The sequence below is a fragment of the Heteronotia binoei genome, chromosome 13 (assembly GCF_032191835.1).
Source record: "Heteronotia binoei isolate CCM8104 ecotype False Entrance Well chromosome 13, APGP_CSIRO_Hbin_v1, whole genome shotgun sequence".
Lineage (NCBI taxonomy): Eukaryota > Metazoa > Chordata > Lepidosauria > Squamata > Gekkonidae > Heteronotia > Heteronotia binoei.
Window position 1 is genome coordinate 71,781,870 of NC_083235.1, and position 15,547 is coordinate 71,797,416.

The 15,547-nt window shown below is 46.0% G+C and overlaps 1 protein-coding gene across 1 annotated transcript in view; it reads left to right on the plus strand.

Annotated features, from left to right (window-relative positions):
- MGAT5B (alpha-1,6-mannosylglycoprotein 6-beta-N-acetylglucosaminyltransferase B) overlaps positions 1-15,547 on the plus strand; it is a 351,897-nt gene that overhangs the window by 73,634 nt on the left and 262,716 nt on the right. The window lies entirely within an intron of this gene.

The window sequence follows — 15,547 nt, forward strand, 5'->3', positions numbered from 1 at the left end:
TGGCCACATTGAGCCTCTTCTGCCACGTTGACGCCAACTCACCCAGCCTCAACAGGTCCCTTTGGAGTGCCTCACAATCCTCTCTGGTTCTCACCACCTTGAACAATTTAGTGTCATCTGCAAACTTGGCCACTTCACTTCTCACTCCCAATTCCAAATCATTTATGAACAAATTAAAGAGCATGGGACCCAGTACTGAGCCCTGTGGCACCCCACTGCTTACCATCCTCCACTGCGAAGACTGCCCATTTATACTCACTCTCTGCTTCCTATTAATTAGCCAGTTTTTGATTCACAAGAGGACCTGTCCTTTTACTCCATGACTCTCAAGCTTACTAAGGAGCCTTTGATGAGGAACTTTATCAAAAGCTTTGTGGAAGTCAAGGTAAACAATATCTATTGGGTCTTCTTTGTCCACAAGTTTGTTCACCCCCTCAAAGAAATGTAACAGGTTAGTGAGGCAAGATCTTCCCTTACAGAACCCATGCTTAGTCTTCCTCAATAACTCGTGTTCATCAATGTGCCTACTCATTCTGTCCTTGATAATGGTTTCTACCAACTTTCCCGGTATTGAAGTCAGACTGACTGGCCTGTAATTTCCCGGATCTCCTCTGGAACCCTTTTTAAAGGTGGGGGTGATATTTGCTACCTTCCAATCCACAGAAACGGAGGCAGATTTCAATCAGTTGTTCCATATCCCGTTCTGACAGTTGCTTCTTGACCCATATACAGGTTTCTCAGGAGACATGAGGTGGTCTGATACTACCATCTCTTTAAGGACTTGCCACAGTTTGTTGTGATCCACACACTCAAAGGCTTTAGCATAGTCAGTGAAGCAGAAATAGACTTTTTCTGATACTCCTGTGCTTTCTCCATAATCCATTGAATGTTGGCAATTTGATCTCTAGTTCCTCTACCTTTCCGAAACCCAGCTTGAACTTCTGGTAGTTCACGATCTACATACTGCTGAAGCCTAGGTTGTAGGATCTTTAACATGACCTTGCTGGCATGTGAAATGAGTGCAATGGTGCGATAGTTTGAACATTCCTTGGCATTACCCTTCTTTGGGATTGGAATATAAACTGACCTTTTCCAATCCTGCAGGCACTGTTCTGTTTTCCAAATTTGTTGACATAATGTGTGCATCACTTTAACAGCATCATCTTTTAAAACTTTGAATAGCTCAACTGGGATACCATCATCTCTGCTCGCTTTGTTGTTAGTAATGCTTTCTAAAGCCCATTTGACTTCACACTCCAGGGTGTCTGGCTCAAGGTTGTCCAGGACATTGAGATTCTTCTTTTATAGTTCTTCTGTGTATTCTTGCCACCTCTTCCTGATCTCGTCTGCTTCTGTTAGATCTCTGCCATTTTTGTCCTTTATCATGGCCATCTTTGCACGAAATGTTCCCTTGATTTCTCCAATTTTCTTGAAGAGATCTCTTGTCCTTCCCATTCTATTATTTTCCTCTATTGCTTTGCATTGTTCCTTCAGGAAAGCCTCCTTATCTCTCCTTGCTGTTCTCTGAAAATCTGCATTCAGTTGGGTGAATTTTTCCTTTTCACCTTTGCTTTTTGCTTTCCTTCTTTCCTCAGCTATTTGTAAAGCCTCATCAGACAGCCACTTTGCTTTCTTGCATTTCTTTTTCTTTGGGATGGTGATGATTGCTGCCTTCTGTACAATGTCACGAACCTCTGTCCATAGTTCTTCAGGCACTCTGTCTATCAACTCTAGTTCCTTAAACCTATTCTTCATCCCTGGACCAAAGGAGGCTAGGTTGCAGCTGATGCGAGCTAGGGCCTTCTCGGTGGCAGCACCAGAATTGTGGAATGCTCTCCCGGAGGCCATAAGGGCCCTGCGGGATCTCTCTACTTTCCGCAGGGCCTGTAAGACCGAACTGTTTCAACAGGCCTTTGAGATCTAACCAGGAGAGAGCTGCCACCCTACATCATTATAGAGTACCATATGATCACCACTTATATTATATTGTAGTGATACAGCACCATGAAATGAAATGTTTTTAAATAATTTTAAACTGTAGCTTTTTTATTGGTTTTAATTTGTAAAAATGAATGTCGTTAGCTGCCTTGAGTCCGCCTGCGGAGAGGGCGGGATAGAAATTTAAAGTAATAAATAAATAAATTCTAATCAGCATCAGTAAAGAAGCAAAAGTGAGATGTAAGTTGGCTCTTACCATCCCATAGTAATATTAGGCCAGGCTAGTAACGTGTGACTTGTTACTCAGCTCCTTGTGTATTGCTTCACATGTTGTAATCCTTTTTTCCTCCCAGATAGGAAAACTAATTGCTGACCTCCTGACTGAGGTAAGCCAATCAAGACTGCGATCCAAAAGATAATTCTTGAGGAAGTGCAGGGCTCCCCGTTCCCATCAAACTGAGAGCCAGTTTGGTGTAGTGGTTAAGTGTGTGGACTCTTATCTGGGAGAACCGGGTTTGATTCCCCACACCTCCACTTGCAGCTGCCTTGGGTCACCCATTCTCTCTCAGCCCCATCCACCTCACAGGGTGTCTGTTGTGGGGAAGGAAGGTAAAGAAGATTGTAAGCTGCTCTGAGACTCTGAGATTCAGAGTGAAGGACAGGGTATAAATAATATCTTCTTCTTCTACTAATTGAGATGATGATGATGAAGAAGAAGAATCCAGGGCTCTTTTTGTAGCAGGAACGCCTTTGCATATTAGGCCACACACCCCTCATGTAGCCAATCCTCCAAGAACTTACAAGGCTCTTATTACAGGGCCTACTGTAAGCTCCTGGAGGATTGGCTACATCGAGGGGTCTGGCCTAACATGCAAAGGAGTTTCTGCTACACAAAAAGCCCTAATGATGATGGTGGTGGTGGCGTAGGGTTGCCAAGTCCCCTGCAGCCCCCGTTGTTGATGTCACCCAGAAGTGATGTTATTGTGCCGGCAGCACCGTGCGCTGGCCGCTCTAGGCATTTCTGGGGAAACTCTTATGATTTCCCCAGATGTTTTAGCAACTTGGGAAGGAAAACTCTATGGTGCCATAGAGTCATTGCGCCAGCAATGTTGGGGGAGGTTCCTCTCACCGGCCCAATGTGGTGGTGGTGGTGACGATGATGGTGATGATGACAACAGGTTGCTTTGATATTCCAAGTTGTGATCCTTTTGACCTGGGAACAACGAAAAATGCTGATCTTTAAAACTCAGGTCGATTGAAGCAGCGGTAGCCATCTCTCTTCTTGACAAGAGGCTCACAGTTGCGAAGCCCCACACTTTAGTGTACCCAGGTAATCCAACTCTGATCACCTGAGTTTGTGCAAGGTAATTAATTATCAATACTATCTAATTTTGTTGTCCATAACAGAGTAAAAATTGCAGCATGCTTACATAAGGAAGCAAGAGTATATAGATTCTGGATTCACACAGGAGAGCAGGTCTGTTTTGCAGTCACTAAAAAAAAAAAAAAATCCAATTGAGCTAGTGAGGGTATTAATCCAAGCGTCCTAAACTGATGCGCCAGCAAAATTTCAATACAAAAGCCATTTCGCTGCAGATTTTTCTCAGCAGGCAGGTCAGAATTTCAGCTCAGATAATTGCATTCTGCTTCACTGGATCCCTCTCTCCCCCCACGTTTCCAAGTGGAGATGACATCCGTCTTTTTCTTTGCAAACTCAAAACGCAATGTTGTGCTACTGCTGGCTTTGGAACAACTCCCATCTTCTGTTCCAGGGATGGGTTTTGTGTCTGTGGCGATGGGGGTGGGGTGGGGTAGTTTGCTCGCTTAGGCAGCTTATGATGAAATATGAACTCAAGTCCTGAATGGTGAGGGGGCGAGGAAATGTCAGGTTTTGTTCTTGGACAAATACAGGTGAGAGAAGCAGACAATAATCGGCGTTTCATTTCTATCCCACTCTTCTTGCAAAGAGCTCATGGCGACACACATGCTCTCCCTAAGGTTGTCAACAGGTCTGGAGAAATATCTGTCCCTTTAATAGAAGTGTAGAAATGGGCAAAAGGAGCTTTTCATGGCATGGAGGGAAATAACACTGGTAAAAAATATCCCATCATGCCTCTGTTAAATGCACAGGACAATTTCCTCCATGCAGTTGGCAACCTATCCCTGTCCTCATTTTGTCCTTAGATCAGCAACAATCCTATGAAGTATATGATGAGCTGTCACCTAGTAAGCTTGGCAGCAGAGCAGGGATTTGAGCCTGAGTCTCCTCAGATCTAGTTTGACACTCTAACTGCTGTACTACACTGGCATCATTTAGGAAGGCTAACTACAAAGACTTAAGGCTAGGATCCAACCAGTCCTGTGAGAACATACCTAAAGTACCTTGGCACATTGGGCAAAGTGCATTTTTTACCATTAAGCATCACAGTTCTATTGGATATCACCCAGTAATCTGGCTGTTCTCCAAGAATAGCTTGGGCTGACGTGAAGAGCAAGTTGATAAGTATCTTTTTGCATGGCCCTTTGGATCTTATGAACATATGAAGCTGCCTTATACTGAATCAGATCTTTGGTCCATCGGAGCCAGTATTGTCTTCTCAGACTGGCAGCGGCTCTCCAGGGTCTCAAGCTGAGGTTTTTCATACCTATTACCTGGACCCTTTTTAGTTGGAGATGCCGGGGATTGAACCTGAGACCTTCTGCTTACCAAGCAGATGCTCTACCACTGAGCCACTGTCCCTCCCCTGACCAGCAGCGGCTCTCCAGGGTCTCAAGCTGAGGCTTTTCACACCTCTTTGCCTGGACCCTTTTTTGGAGATGCTGGGGATTGAACCTGGGACCTTCTGCTTCCCAAGCAGATGCTCTACCACTGAGCCACTGTCCCTCCCTTGACCAGCAGTGTCTCTCCAGGGTCTCCAGCTGAGGTTTTTCACGCCTATTTGCGTGGACCCTTTTAGTTGGAGATGCCAGGGGTTGAACCTGGGACCTTCTGCTTCCCAAGCAGATGCTCTACCACTGAGCCACCATCCCTCCCCTTGTCTTGTAGTTTGCACTAGAAAGAAATCTTCCTGAAGGTTACTAAAATCAAAGAAGAGATGGTGCTGGAATGAGACATACTGTGAACTGATAGGTTGGAATCTGTGATCCAGACCTGACATGGCTACCACAGTGTGTGTGTTTTGGGGAGGTATTTTGAGGCTTTTTGGACTGAATCCTGACCTTGGAATGTGAAAGCGTTGGTGAGGGCAGATAGTTTCCAGAAAGGACAGTTGAGGTTCACCCACTTCCTACACATAATTGAGGTGTTGCACTACTTCCTGTCTCGATAGTGGTTTTACAGATTTCCCAAATGAACTGCAATCTTGCTACTTGTTGGGGCATTTAAACTGTCACCAAAATCAGCTTCATCGTTCTCTTCTAGTTGGTCATCTGAATGCACTCAAAGCAAGGCCTGCAAAGTTAAGACAAAAAGTTCAGTTTTTGTTAAGACAAAAAGTTCAATTTTTGTTAAGACAAAAAGTTCAATTTTTGTTAAGACAAAAAGTTCAATTTATTAACATAGCTTCTATTCAGTGCTGGCTACGTTCTGAATAAAACTAAGTTGGTCTTAAAGGTGCCATCGATTCCTGTTTTGTTCTACTACTTCAGACCAACACTGGTGCCCACTTGGATCTATCTAACTGGCAGATAGTGGTGGGAATTGTTCCTGCAGAACATCTGAATGCTATTCTGTACTGTTTCCTACCATCTCACAGTAGCTCTGAGCATGTGATCCCACTTCACATTGAGTCAATGTGCAGAGAGAGTGGTCATGCACTTGCTAGCTCATCAACATTGTGCCCTGTGTTGCCCACTGCCCATGCACGGAAAAAGTGTGTGCACATATGCTCCCTCACAATGATCAGGAGCATTCTGAAAGCAGCATCCCCAATCACTGGGGACGAGGGAACATATAGGCTTCCCAATCCCCAGGTCCCAGCGGGGGATCCCCCGTTTTGACAGGCTTCTCCCCGCCCCCAGCCAGCTGGCCGGCGGGGGAAGCCCCGCCCCCACAGTCATTCTGTAGATTTAGAGCTCCTGCAGGTTTAGAAACCTGCAAACAGTTTTTAAAATGTGTGCCTTTAAGGCTGAGCAGGAAGCAGGAAACAGGAAGGGCTTCATGGGAAAGGGTCAGTAACAGTTTCCTCAGAGAACAGCCCCTCCCTTTCTTTTGCTTTCGTTTTCAGAGCGAGTAAAGTTCTGCAGGAACAAGACCCAGTAAGTATTTGTGTGTGTGAGAGAGGGAGGGGGCAGGAGATTCCCTGGTTTGGAGGCCCTCCCCCCCCCCGCTTTAGAAAGTGTGAGAGGGGAGGGAAATATCTACTGGGCACTCTATTATTCCCTATGGAGAACGATTCCCTTAGGGAATAATGGGGAATTGATCAGCGGATATTGGGGGCTCTGGGGGGGGCTATTTTTTGAGGTAGAGGCACCAAATTTTTAGTATAGCATCTAGTGCCTCTCCCCAAAATACCCCCCAAGTTTCAAAACGATTGGACCAGGGGGTCCAATTCTATGAGCCCCAAAATATGGTGCCCCTATCCTTCATTATTTCCTATGGAACAAAGGCATTTGAAAAGGTGTGCTGCCCCTTTAAATGTGATGGCCAGAACTCCCTTGGAGTTCAATTATGCTTGTCACACCCTTGTTCCTGGCTCCACCCCCAATGTCTCCTGGCTCCACCCCCAAAGTCTCCTGGCTCCGCCCCCAAAGTCCCCAGATATTTCTTGAATTGGACTTGGCAACCCTAATATACATGCACACTTTCTTCTTACGTTGGCACAGTGCTGATGGGCTGATGAGTATAGGGAGGGGGGAGCAGCACTATCTCATGCTTGCTGTGCATTGATTGAATGAGCAGAAGAGTCATGAGCTCAGGGCTAATCCATTCTCTCTCTTTTTTGCCCCCCCCCCCATCACATACCTTTCAATCTGTAGCTCCTGAATTCTGCAATGTTTTAAGTCTGGGAGTACTTTTAACACCAAGCAATAGGAAAGGAAAAACTGGCCCGGGGCAATTCACTATTCTCATAAGCAACAGATTTCCATAAGAATGATTAAATCAATTAATTGAATTTCTGTACCTCATAAAGAAGTCAAAAAGTATTTCCATCAACTTATTAACAGCAAATAGACCAAGATCTGGAATGGTGTTAATAGACCTTCTATGCTTTTCAAAATTATTGTTGTTATGCCTTTTCATTCAAAAAAATAAAACTCTTGCTGAGATTCTGTGATTGACTGGAAAGAAATTTCTGAAACAAAACAGCCATTTTGGGAGCTTTAAACTCCTGCATCAAAACAGGGCTGGAAGGGATGGATTTGTGTCGCTGGTGATCATTTCAGCTGCTGCTCAGAAAATGGTTGCACAGTTTGGAGAAATTAGCAATTTGTTCTACTGCATGGATGTTTTTATAATCATCTCGGAAAATATGTCCCAGTATTCCTCCACTTAGCACCAACATTCAAGAAAATAAAGCCCAGCTAATCATCTGTTTTAGCAGCAACCAACCATGTGCTAGTACGAGGTACTGCACAGAGTACATAAGTGAGGCATATAGTCTCTTCTTGAAGGTCTGATAATGTAGAAGGCTGGCATGGGGTAGTGTTCGAGTGCTGAACCAGGTCCTGGGATGACTAGTTTTAAATCCCCTACTGTGCTGTGGAAGCCCATTGGGTAATATTAGGCCAGGGGTGGTTGAACTGTGGCTTGGGAGCCACATGTGGTTCTTTCACACATGTTGTGTGGCTTTTGAAGCCCCCCCCCCCCCGTCAGCCAGCTTGGAGAAGACAGTGGTCTTTTTAAATCACTTCTCAAAGCCAAGCCAGCCAGCAGCTTGGAGAATGCATTTAAAGTTAAAGTTAAACTTCCTTTCTTGCCCCTTCCCCTTTTCCCCATCAATTTGATTTCCTTCCTTCCTTCCTTCCTTCCTTCCTTCCTTCCTTCCTTCCTTCCTTCCTTCCTTCCTTCCTTCCTTCCTTCCTTCCTTCCTTCCTTCCTTCCTTCCTTCCTTCCTCCCTCCCTCCCTCCCTCCCTCCCTCCCTCCCTCTCTTTCTTTCTTTCTTTCTTTCTTTCTTTCTTTCTTTCTTTCTTTCTTTCTTTCTTTCTTTCTTTCTTTCTTTCTTTCTTTCTTTCTTTCTTTCTTTCTTTCTTTCTTTCTTTCTTTCTCCCTCCCTCCCTCCCTCCCTCCCTCCCTCAAACATCTGATGTTTATATCTTGTAGCTCTCAAACATCTTTTTTTTTCTATGTGGCTCTTACGTTAAGCAAGTTTGGCCGCCTCTGCCTTAGGCCCATTATAACTCTGCCTACACCACTCTCCTAAGGTTGTTGTGAGGATTAAATGGAGGAGAGAGAACAATGTAAAAGTTTCATCAATAGCAAAATCATATGGTACAGCTCTTGTTATATTGTGCTATTTCAGAATGATCAAGATGGGTAGCCGTGTTAGTCTGTCTGTAGCAGTAGGAAAGAGTAGGGCTATACACACTGGAGGCTTGAAGCAATCTGGCCGCTTGCAGTGGTTTTAATAGTTGCAGGAAGTTTTGACCAGACATCCCATCCTGAACCAGCTGCACTGCACACTCACCCTATAGTTGATCTTTCAGATTGTTGCGTAATCCTTCCCCTCCGCATGCACAAAAGCATGTACCTGAAGCTCGGGCTGACTGGCTCCATTTTGACAGCTCTACAATCCCTCAGCCAAATACTCTGACCCCTCTCAGCCTACTTCCCTTCAAATGGGGGGGGGGGGGTAAAGTGCAGATTTTCATGAGAGTAGTCCCATTGATTTCTGTGCATTTACCCTTGTGTCATTCATTGGATTGGCCCTGTGGTGCAGAGTGGTAAAGCAGCCGTACTGCAGTACTGTGGTCTGAACTCTCTGCTCATGACCTGAGTTCGATCCCCAGCAGAAGCTGGGTTTTCAGGTAGCCGGCTCGAGGTTGGCTCAGCCTTCCATCCTTCTGAGCTTGCTGGGGGGAAAGTGTAAAAGACTGGGGAAGGCAATGGCAAACCACCCCGTAGAAAGTCTGTCATGAAAACGTTGTGAAAGCAACGTCACCCCAGAGTCCAAAATGACTGCTGCTTCCACAGGGGACCTTTCCTTTCCATTCATTGGATGCTCTACAACAGCAACTCTGACAGAAACAGGACAGAGGTGTTTTGGGGGGAATTTGTCATTTGAAAACAACTCCAGTGGGGACTCTCCATTCAGACTGACTACTTGGCCATGGTGATTGACGTTTATGTGCTCATAGCTACCTGATAAAACAAAAACACCCCGCCCTTCCTCCCAAAGGAGGTGGGAATGGAAGGGAAGGTTCAGACTTCCCAAATGGCTTGGCTTTGCAACAAGGGGGTTCAGATGTCAGGAAATGTGGGATGAATGAGCAGACATCCGTAAGCACTGGACTTTCCTAGGTGGCTGTCTACTCCACATCCAACTCGTCATATGACAGGGTGAGTACATCTGGGGAATGGGCACCAGATGTACTTCTTATTGCCTACCTCTGAGTCCCAGCCCTGGTATTCCTTTGGAGGTCTCCTATCCAAGTACTTGCTATGATCAGTACTTGGATAGCTTATGAGATCTGATGAGATTGGGCTTGCCTGGGCCACCCAGGTCAGGGTGCTTCTGCCTGAAATGTTGAAGACTTACTATTAGAGTTATAGTGTGGTTAGTTATACCTCTATGTGGTTAGTTATACCTCCTGCAGCAGCCATTATGTGGCTGCACCCACCATCTGCGTCAGAATTCCAAAGGTGCCCACAGGCTCAAAAAGATTGGAGACCCCTGCACTACATCAAGCGAACGCATCTACGTTGTCTACCATAGGGTTGCCAATCCCCAGGTGGGGGCAGGGGATCCCCCGGTTTGGAGGCCCTCCCCCCGCTTCAGGGTCGTCAGAAAGCAGGGGGGAGGGGAGGGAAATGTCTGCTGGGAACTCTGTTATTCCCTATGGAGGTTTATTCCCATAGAAAACAATGGAGAATTGATCCACGGGTATCTGGGGCTCTGGGGGGGGGGCGGTTTTTTGGGGTAGAGGCACCAAATTTTCAGTACAGTATCTAGTGCCTCTCCCCAAAACGATTGGACAAGGGGGTCCAATTCTATGAGCCCCAAAAGAAGGTGCCTCTATCCTTCATTACTTTCTATGGAAGGAAGGCACTGAAAAGGTGTGCTGTCCCTTTAAATGTGATGGCCAGAACTCCCTTTGGAGTTTAATTATGCTTGTCACAGCCTTGATCTTGGCTCCACCCCAATGTCTCCTGGCTCCACCCCCAAAGTCTCCTGGCTCCACCCCCAAAGTCCCCAGATATTGCTTAAATTGGACTTGGCAACCCTAGTCTACCATGAACCTAGGTCACGGAGAAACCTCTGATGAAGCTCATTACAGAGCCTTCAGCACAGCAGTGGAGCAATGAATGATTCAGTTGACTGGCCTATGACATGCAAAAGATGGTTGAATTACTTGATTTGAAGGCTCGCTACCAGTATTCCTTATGTTATGTTATGTTATGCACAGTGCCATGCTAGGATTAGAGAATTAGGAGTTCACCCAGTATGACCTGAGCAGAAATGTCTATGCTGCACTATTTGGTGGATCAGTTACAGTGCAATGCTCAACACCTTTTCAAGTCAGAAGGGCTTGACTCTGTTTAGGATTGTATTGTCAGCTTTTGAGCTTTGAGAAGAGCCACATGTAATGTAATATACGGCTGTTGCCACAGTTAAAACAGCTGCCACAAGGTTTTGGTGAAAGGATGGTGAGCCCCATCTAGTTCTACTGTAGCCTTGCCTTTTTTTGAACTCAGAGCCTTTCCAGATATGAAAGACTGTATTAGAAGAAATAGAAGGTGCAGTGCTGGTGCATCACAGTAGTTTCTTGAACTTTTGCCTGCCAATTTACCTGGCTTGAAAGAGAAAATGCTTCATATAGAATTGAGGAGGTGGTTGGGAATGGGAGTGAAATGAAATCTCTTCACCTTGATAGATATCGAGAGAGTTCCTGAAAAGCAAATGCAAAGAACTTCTCCATGTAGGATTTCTCTTTTCTGTAGAGTCTATATTCTATCTGCAGTCCAACCTTTTAATAAACAATTTTAATTGTATTGAGCTTTCTGTTGGTGGATTTTTAAATTTATTGGCTTGCAATATGGCTAATGCATTTGGACAGCTTTGAGAAGCACTTGGCTAAGAAAGCACTTGTCTGAACAGGGAGAGAAGCTACCAAACATCAGAGTAGTGCTGAAGAGGCAACCTTCTTTGTAAGGCCTTGGCAGTGTCCACTTTTCACTTCCCTGGCTTGGCAGATGGGTGATTGCTTCATGCCCAACAGGTTCCACAGCAGGGTGCCAGATGATCTGGAGGCAGTGGAGCATGCATATCCAGCAGCACAAGCTGTGTCAGTAGCTTCTACAGCAGCCTTGATATTTGCCAAACAAGCAACCAGTGGAGAGAACTGGGAAACAAAGTGCATGCACCTGAAGCAAGTGAAGGACACCAAAACAGGAAGCATAAAGGGCAACGATAAGAAAGGATCTTGATGAACTTCCATATCTGGCTGAGTGCTGCTATCTTACTTTTTTTAAAAAAAATGGGGCAGATAAGTAGAATCCTGGATTCTGTTTGAATACATGCAAGTTTCTTCTCCTGTCTTAACAATGAGAATCATCAGAGGATGCAGGGATTTGTCTTTCCCTTGAAAAGATACTGATAGATAAGCAATTGCAATGAATCAATATTGCTCCGATACTTCCTGGTTATATACAGCAGGGATGGCCAACGTTAGCTCTCCAGATATTTTTTTTGCCTACAACTCCCATCAGCCCCAGCCATTGGTCATGCTGGCTGGGGCTGATGGGAGTTGTAGGCAAAAAAACATCTGGAGAGCTACCGTTGGCCATCCCTGATATACAGATTACCATTTTTGACAGAAGTTAAATCACCAGTGGTTTAAGGGTAGGGTCATTACTCCCATAGTGCCAAATACAATACATACTGGGTTGGATCCTATGATTCATCAGCAAAAAAAGCACTGATGGTTATGGATCTTGCCCACATTCTCCTTTCCCCTGCAGTTTCTTCTGGACCTGCAAAATTTGATTCCTGGGGTCATAAGAACCACATGGGTCAGAGGGCTGCATTGAGGAAGAGGAAGGGGCTGAGTTCATCATCTTGTTCCTTGTGTCAGCAGAGCTGGTCTTGTGGAAGACGAGGCAATTTCCTCCTCCTTGCAGGTTCTACAACCACTGGAATCAGCTTCCTTAGGGTTGTAAGGAAGACTGGGGGAAGGAGATCATGGTAAAGATCCATGATCTTTGTGTGTATGGATATAGTATCCGACTCATTATCAGTAGATGTTACTTGGGTACATGGGGGACTGTTTCAAATACACAGTTATGGCATAGCTTAATGGGGGTCCTGCAATTTAGCGTCCACCAGGTATGCTTACCTTTAGTTATTTTGTACAAATACTGGTCTAGACTTTTTCATTAAGATTCCAGGAATGGAACATGTGAATATTCAGCATGCCTTAAATTGCCAAAATGCACGAATCATTTATACAACTTTTTGAAACCCTTTAAACTTTTGCAGAAAGACATGTCTGTTCTCATAGGAAAAGTCACACGAACAGAGACGCACAGGGCCGGCACTACCAAGTCAGAGGTCAGAGACTGCCTGGAGCGCCACCTGGTGGCAGGGGTGCTCCTGCAGGCCTGCCTTGGACTCCTGCATGCGGCGTGCACATCCACCCTCGCTGCTGAGCCGCGTGTTTTACCAGGGGCCGTTCTGGCCCCAGTTTTGCGTTGTGCAAGAGTGCATCTGACCTGGGTCTCTTCATCGCCTTCTTCCTCCTCTTCCCTGCCCCCCCTCCCGGTGACTCTTCCACCCCACAAATAGCCCAGCCAGTGACTCTTCTGCTATGAAGCCTGCTGCAGTGACACAGTCAGTGGAGAGAGCAGCCAGGGAGACCGCGTGGGGGGAGAGGCAACAGCAGCAGTGGCAGAAGTGAGGGTCAGGCTGCCCCACCAGGAAGTGGGGGGTGGATGGGCCTCGATCCCGCCTGGGAGGGGATGAAAGGAGAAAAGGAAACAGCCATAGCGAGCGTGAGTGAGCATCAGGTGAGTTGGGGAGGCATGCTGGTGGGTGCCCCCGAGGTGGCAGATGGCCACATTGGCGATCCAAAGCTGCTGAAGAATTCTGAAGAACTTTTGAGGCTGGCTTGCTTTTGTCTCCCGGAGGGGTGCAGGGTGAGCTTGATGCACAAAACAACATGGGAGTCTTGTGGCACTTCAAAGGCAAGGCAAACACAATTTTGTTCTAAGGCTTCTTTGTTCTAAGACTTCTTGCCAATGCTGCTTTGTGTTTGTTGTGGCTGGTCCTAGTATAAGGCTTCTAGCTGGGGGTGTTGGTGGTGGTGGTGGTTCTGGGCTGGAGCTGAGCCGAGCCTCTGGCCTGCTGACTCAGCCTCCCTCCCTTTGCCCCTTTGCCTGGTGCTGTGGGTGGAGGGAGGACAAGCCACAGAGTGACCCCCTGCCTCATCGAGAGCACCAAAAAGCCTGGTCCTGGAGACACATAGACTGAGCCTGAAAGACAGGACCTAGTAGATAGACTGATCTCTGTAATCCCAGTCAAACCCCACAGCCAGAGGACGGAATTACCAGGATATACTTTTGTAAATATCTGTGTATATGTACCTGGGAGCCCTTGTCCAATGTAGCTCTGAGCCAGATATACACAAGCTTGGAGAAATGCACTTTGTGCATTTGGTCTGTCCAGCTCAGCATCTCAAAGAAAAGAGAGCAACTTCTCCTTGCATGGGAGTTTTCTTAACCTCCTGTTTCCATCCACTTCAAATCGTTCCCTCCACCCCCCTGACCTGGTCCACTCAGGTTGCAGGTGAATCCCTCCTGGAAGGCATTCTGGGAAATCTCCAGGAATTGCCTGGAAACTTCCTAGCTAGGGTTGCCAAGTCCAATTAAAGAAAAATCTGGGGACTTTGGGGGTGGAGCCAGGAGACTTTGGGGGTGGAGCCAGGAACAAGGATGTGATAAGCATAATTGAACTCCAAGGGAGTTCTGGCCATCACATTTAAAGGGACAGCACGCCTTTTTAAATGCCTTTCTTCCATAGGAAATAATTAAGGATAGGGGCACCATCTTTTGGGGCTCATACAATGGGACCCTCTGGTCCAATCGTTTTGAAACTTGGGGGGTATTTTGGGGAGAGGCACTAGATGCTATACTGAAAATCTGGTGCCTCTACCTCAAAAAATAGCCCCCCCAGAGCCCCCAATACCCACGGATCAATTCCCTATTATTCCCTATGGGAATCGTTCTCCATAGGAAATAATAGAGTGCCTAGTAAGTAAGTAAGTAAGTAAAATTTTATTTGTATCCCGCCCTCCCCGCCGAGGCAGGCTCAGGGCGGCTAACAACATTTCATACAAATACAATAATAATATAAAACTTTGAATTAACCATAAAACATTTAAATTTAACATTTCTAAAGGGGGGAGGGCCTCCATACCAGGGAATCCCCCCTCCCTGCCCCCTCCCTCTCTCTCACACACACACACAAACACTTACCGTACTTGGTCTTCTTCCAGCAGAATGTGCTTGCTGGGAAAACGAAAGCAAGGCAGCACAGGAAAAGAAAGGGAGGGGCCGTTCTCCATGGAAACTGTTACTTTCCCATGAAGCCCTTCCTGTTTCCTGTGCAGCCTTAAAGGGACACATTTTAAAATGGATCAGAAGCTCTACAACACGATGCCTAAAGGTATGTTCTCTCTATCTCCCCCCCCCCGCCCCCAGATTTTTTGAGAGCGGGGGAGGAGGATGCAATTTCGGGGGTCCCCCGCCAGGGCGGGGGGGGGGGTGTTGGGAAGCCTATTCCTAGCACCAGATTCCTTATTTGATTTTCCTACCAGGGCTATTAGCATATGTATAGAAAGTAATCTAGCAAGCCATTGAAGTGGCTCTCTGACACTTCCAGAGAGAAACAACCTCCCCCCCCCACACACACACATGCTTTTAAAACTCAGAAGGAACAGAGGGTCTTCACACTGAACATTTCTCCTCTATGTGTAATCTGGAATTATGTGCATTAAGAAGCCAGTAGTTGAAGGGGAGGGGTACATGATGGGCGGCTGAGACAGGTAAGCTTGAAGCAAGAATAACCACTGTAAGTGGATGGGGAAGAGAGAAAAGGAGAGCCAAAGTTTACAGGAGGAGGGCTTGCCAGAGGTCATGGTGATGGAGAATCGTTTCAATGCCAATCTGTGCAATAATTGAGAGAGTTGCCACATTAGGGACTGTGTTGGGGTGTGTGCTAATTATGGCAAAAGATAACCCTAACTTTAAAAAGTTACTCTGGAAGGTACCTTTCTTGTTGTACCTAATGGCTTTGTATTATTTTGGAATTTTGTTAATATTGTCATTCCAGAATGTATGGTGATCTTGTGATGTCACATGATAAACTGTGGGACAGAAGGGTTCTACAGTTTCCCTTGAGAACCTCATTGCCTTGCAATGATACAACATTTTATTCCTCAAAAGGTCCTTTT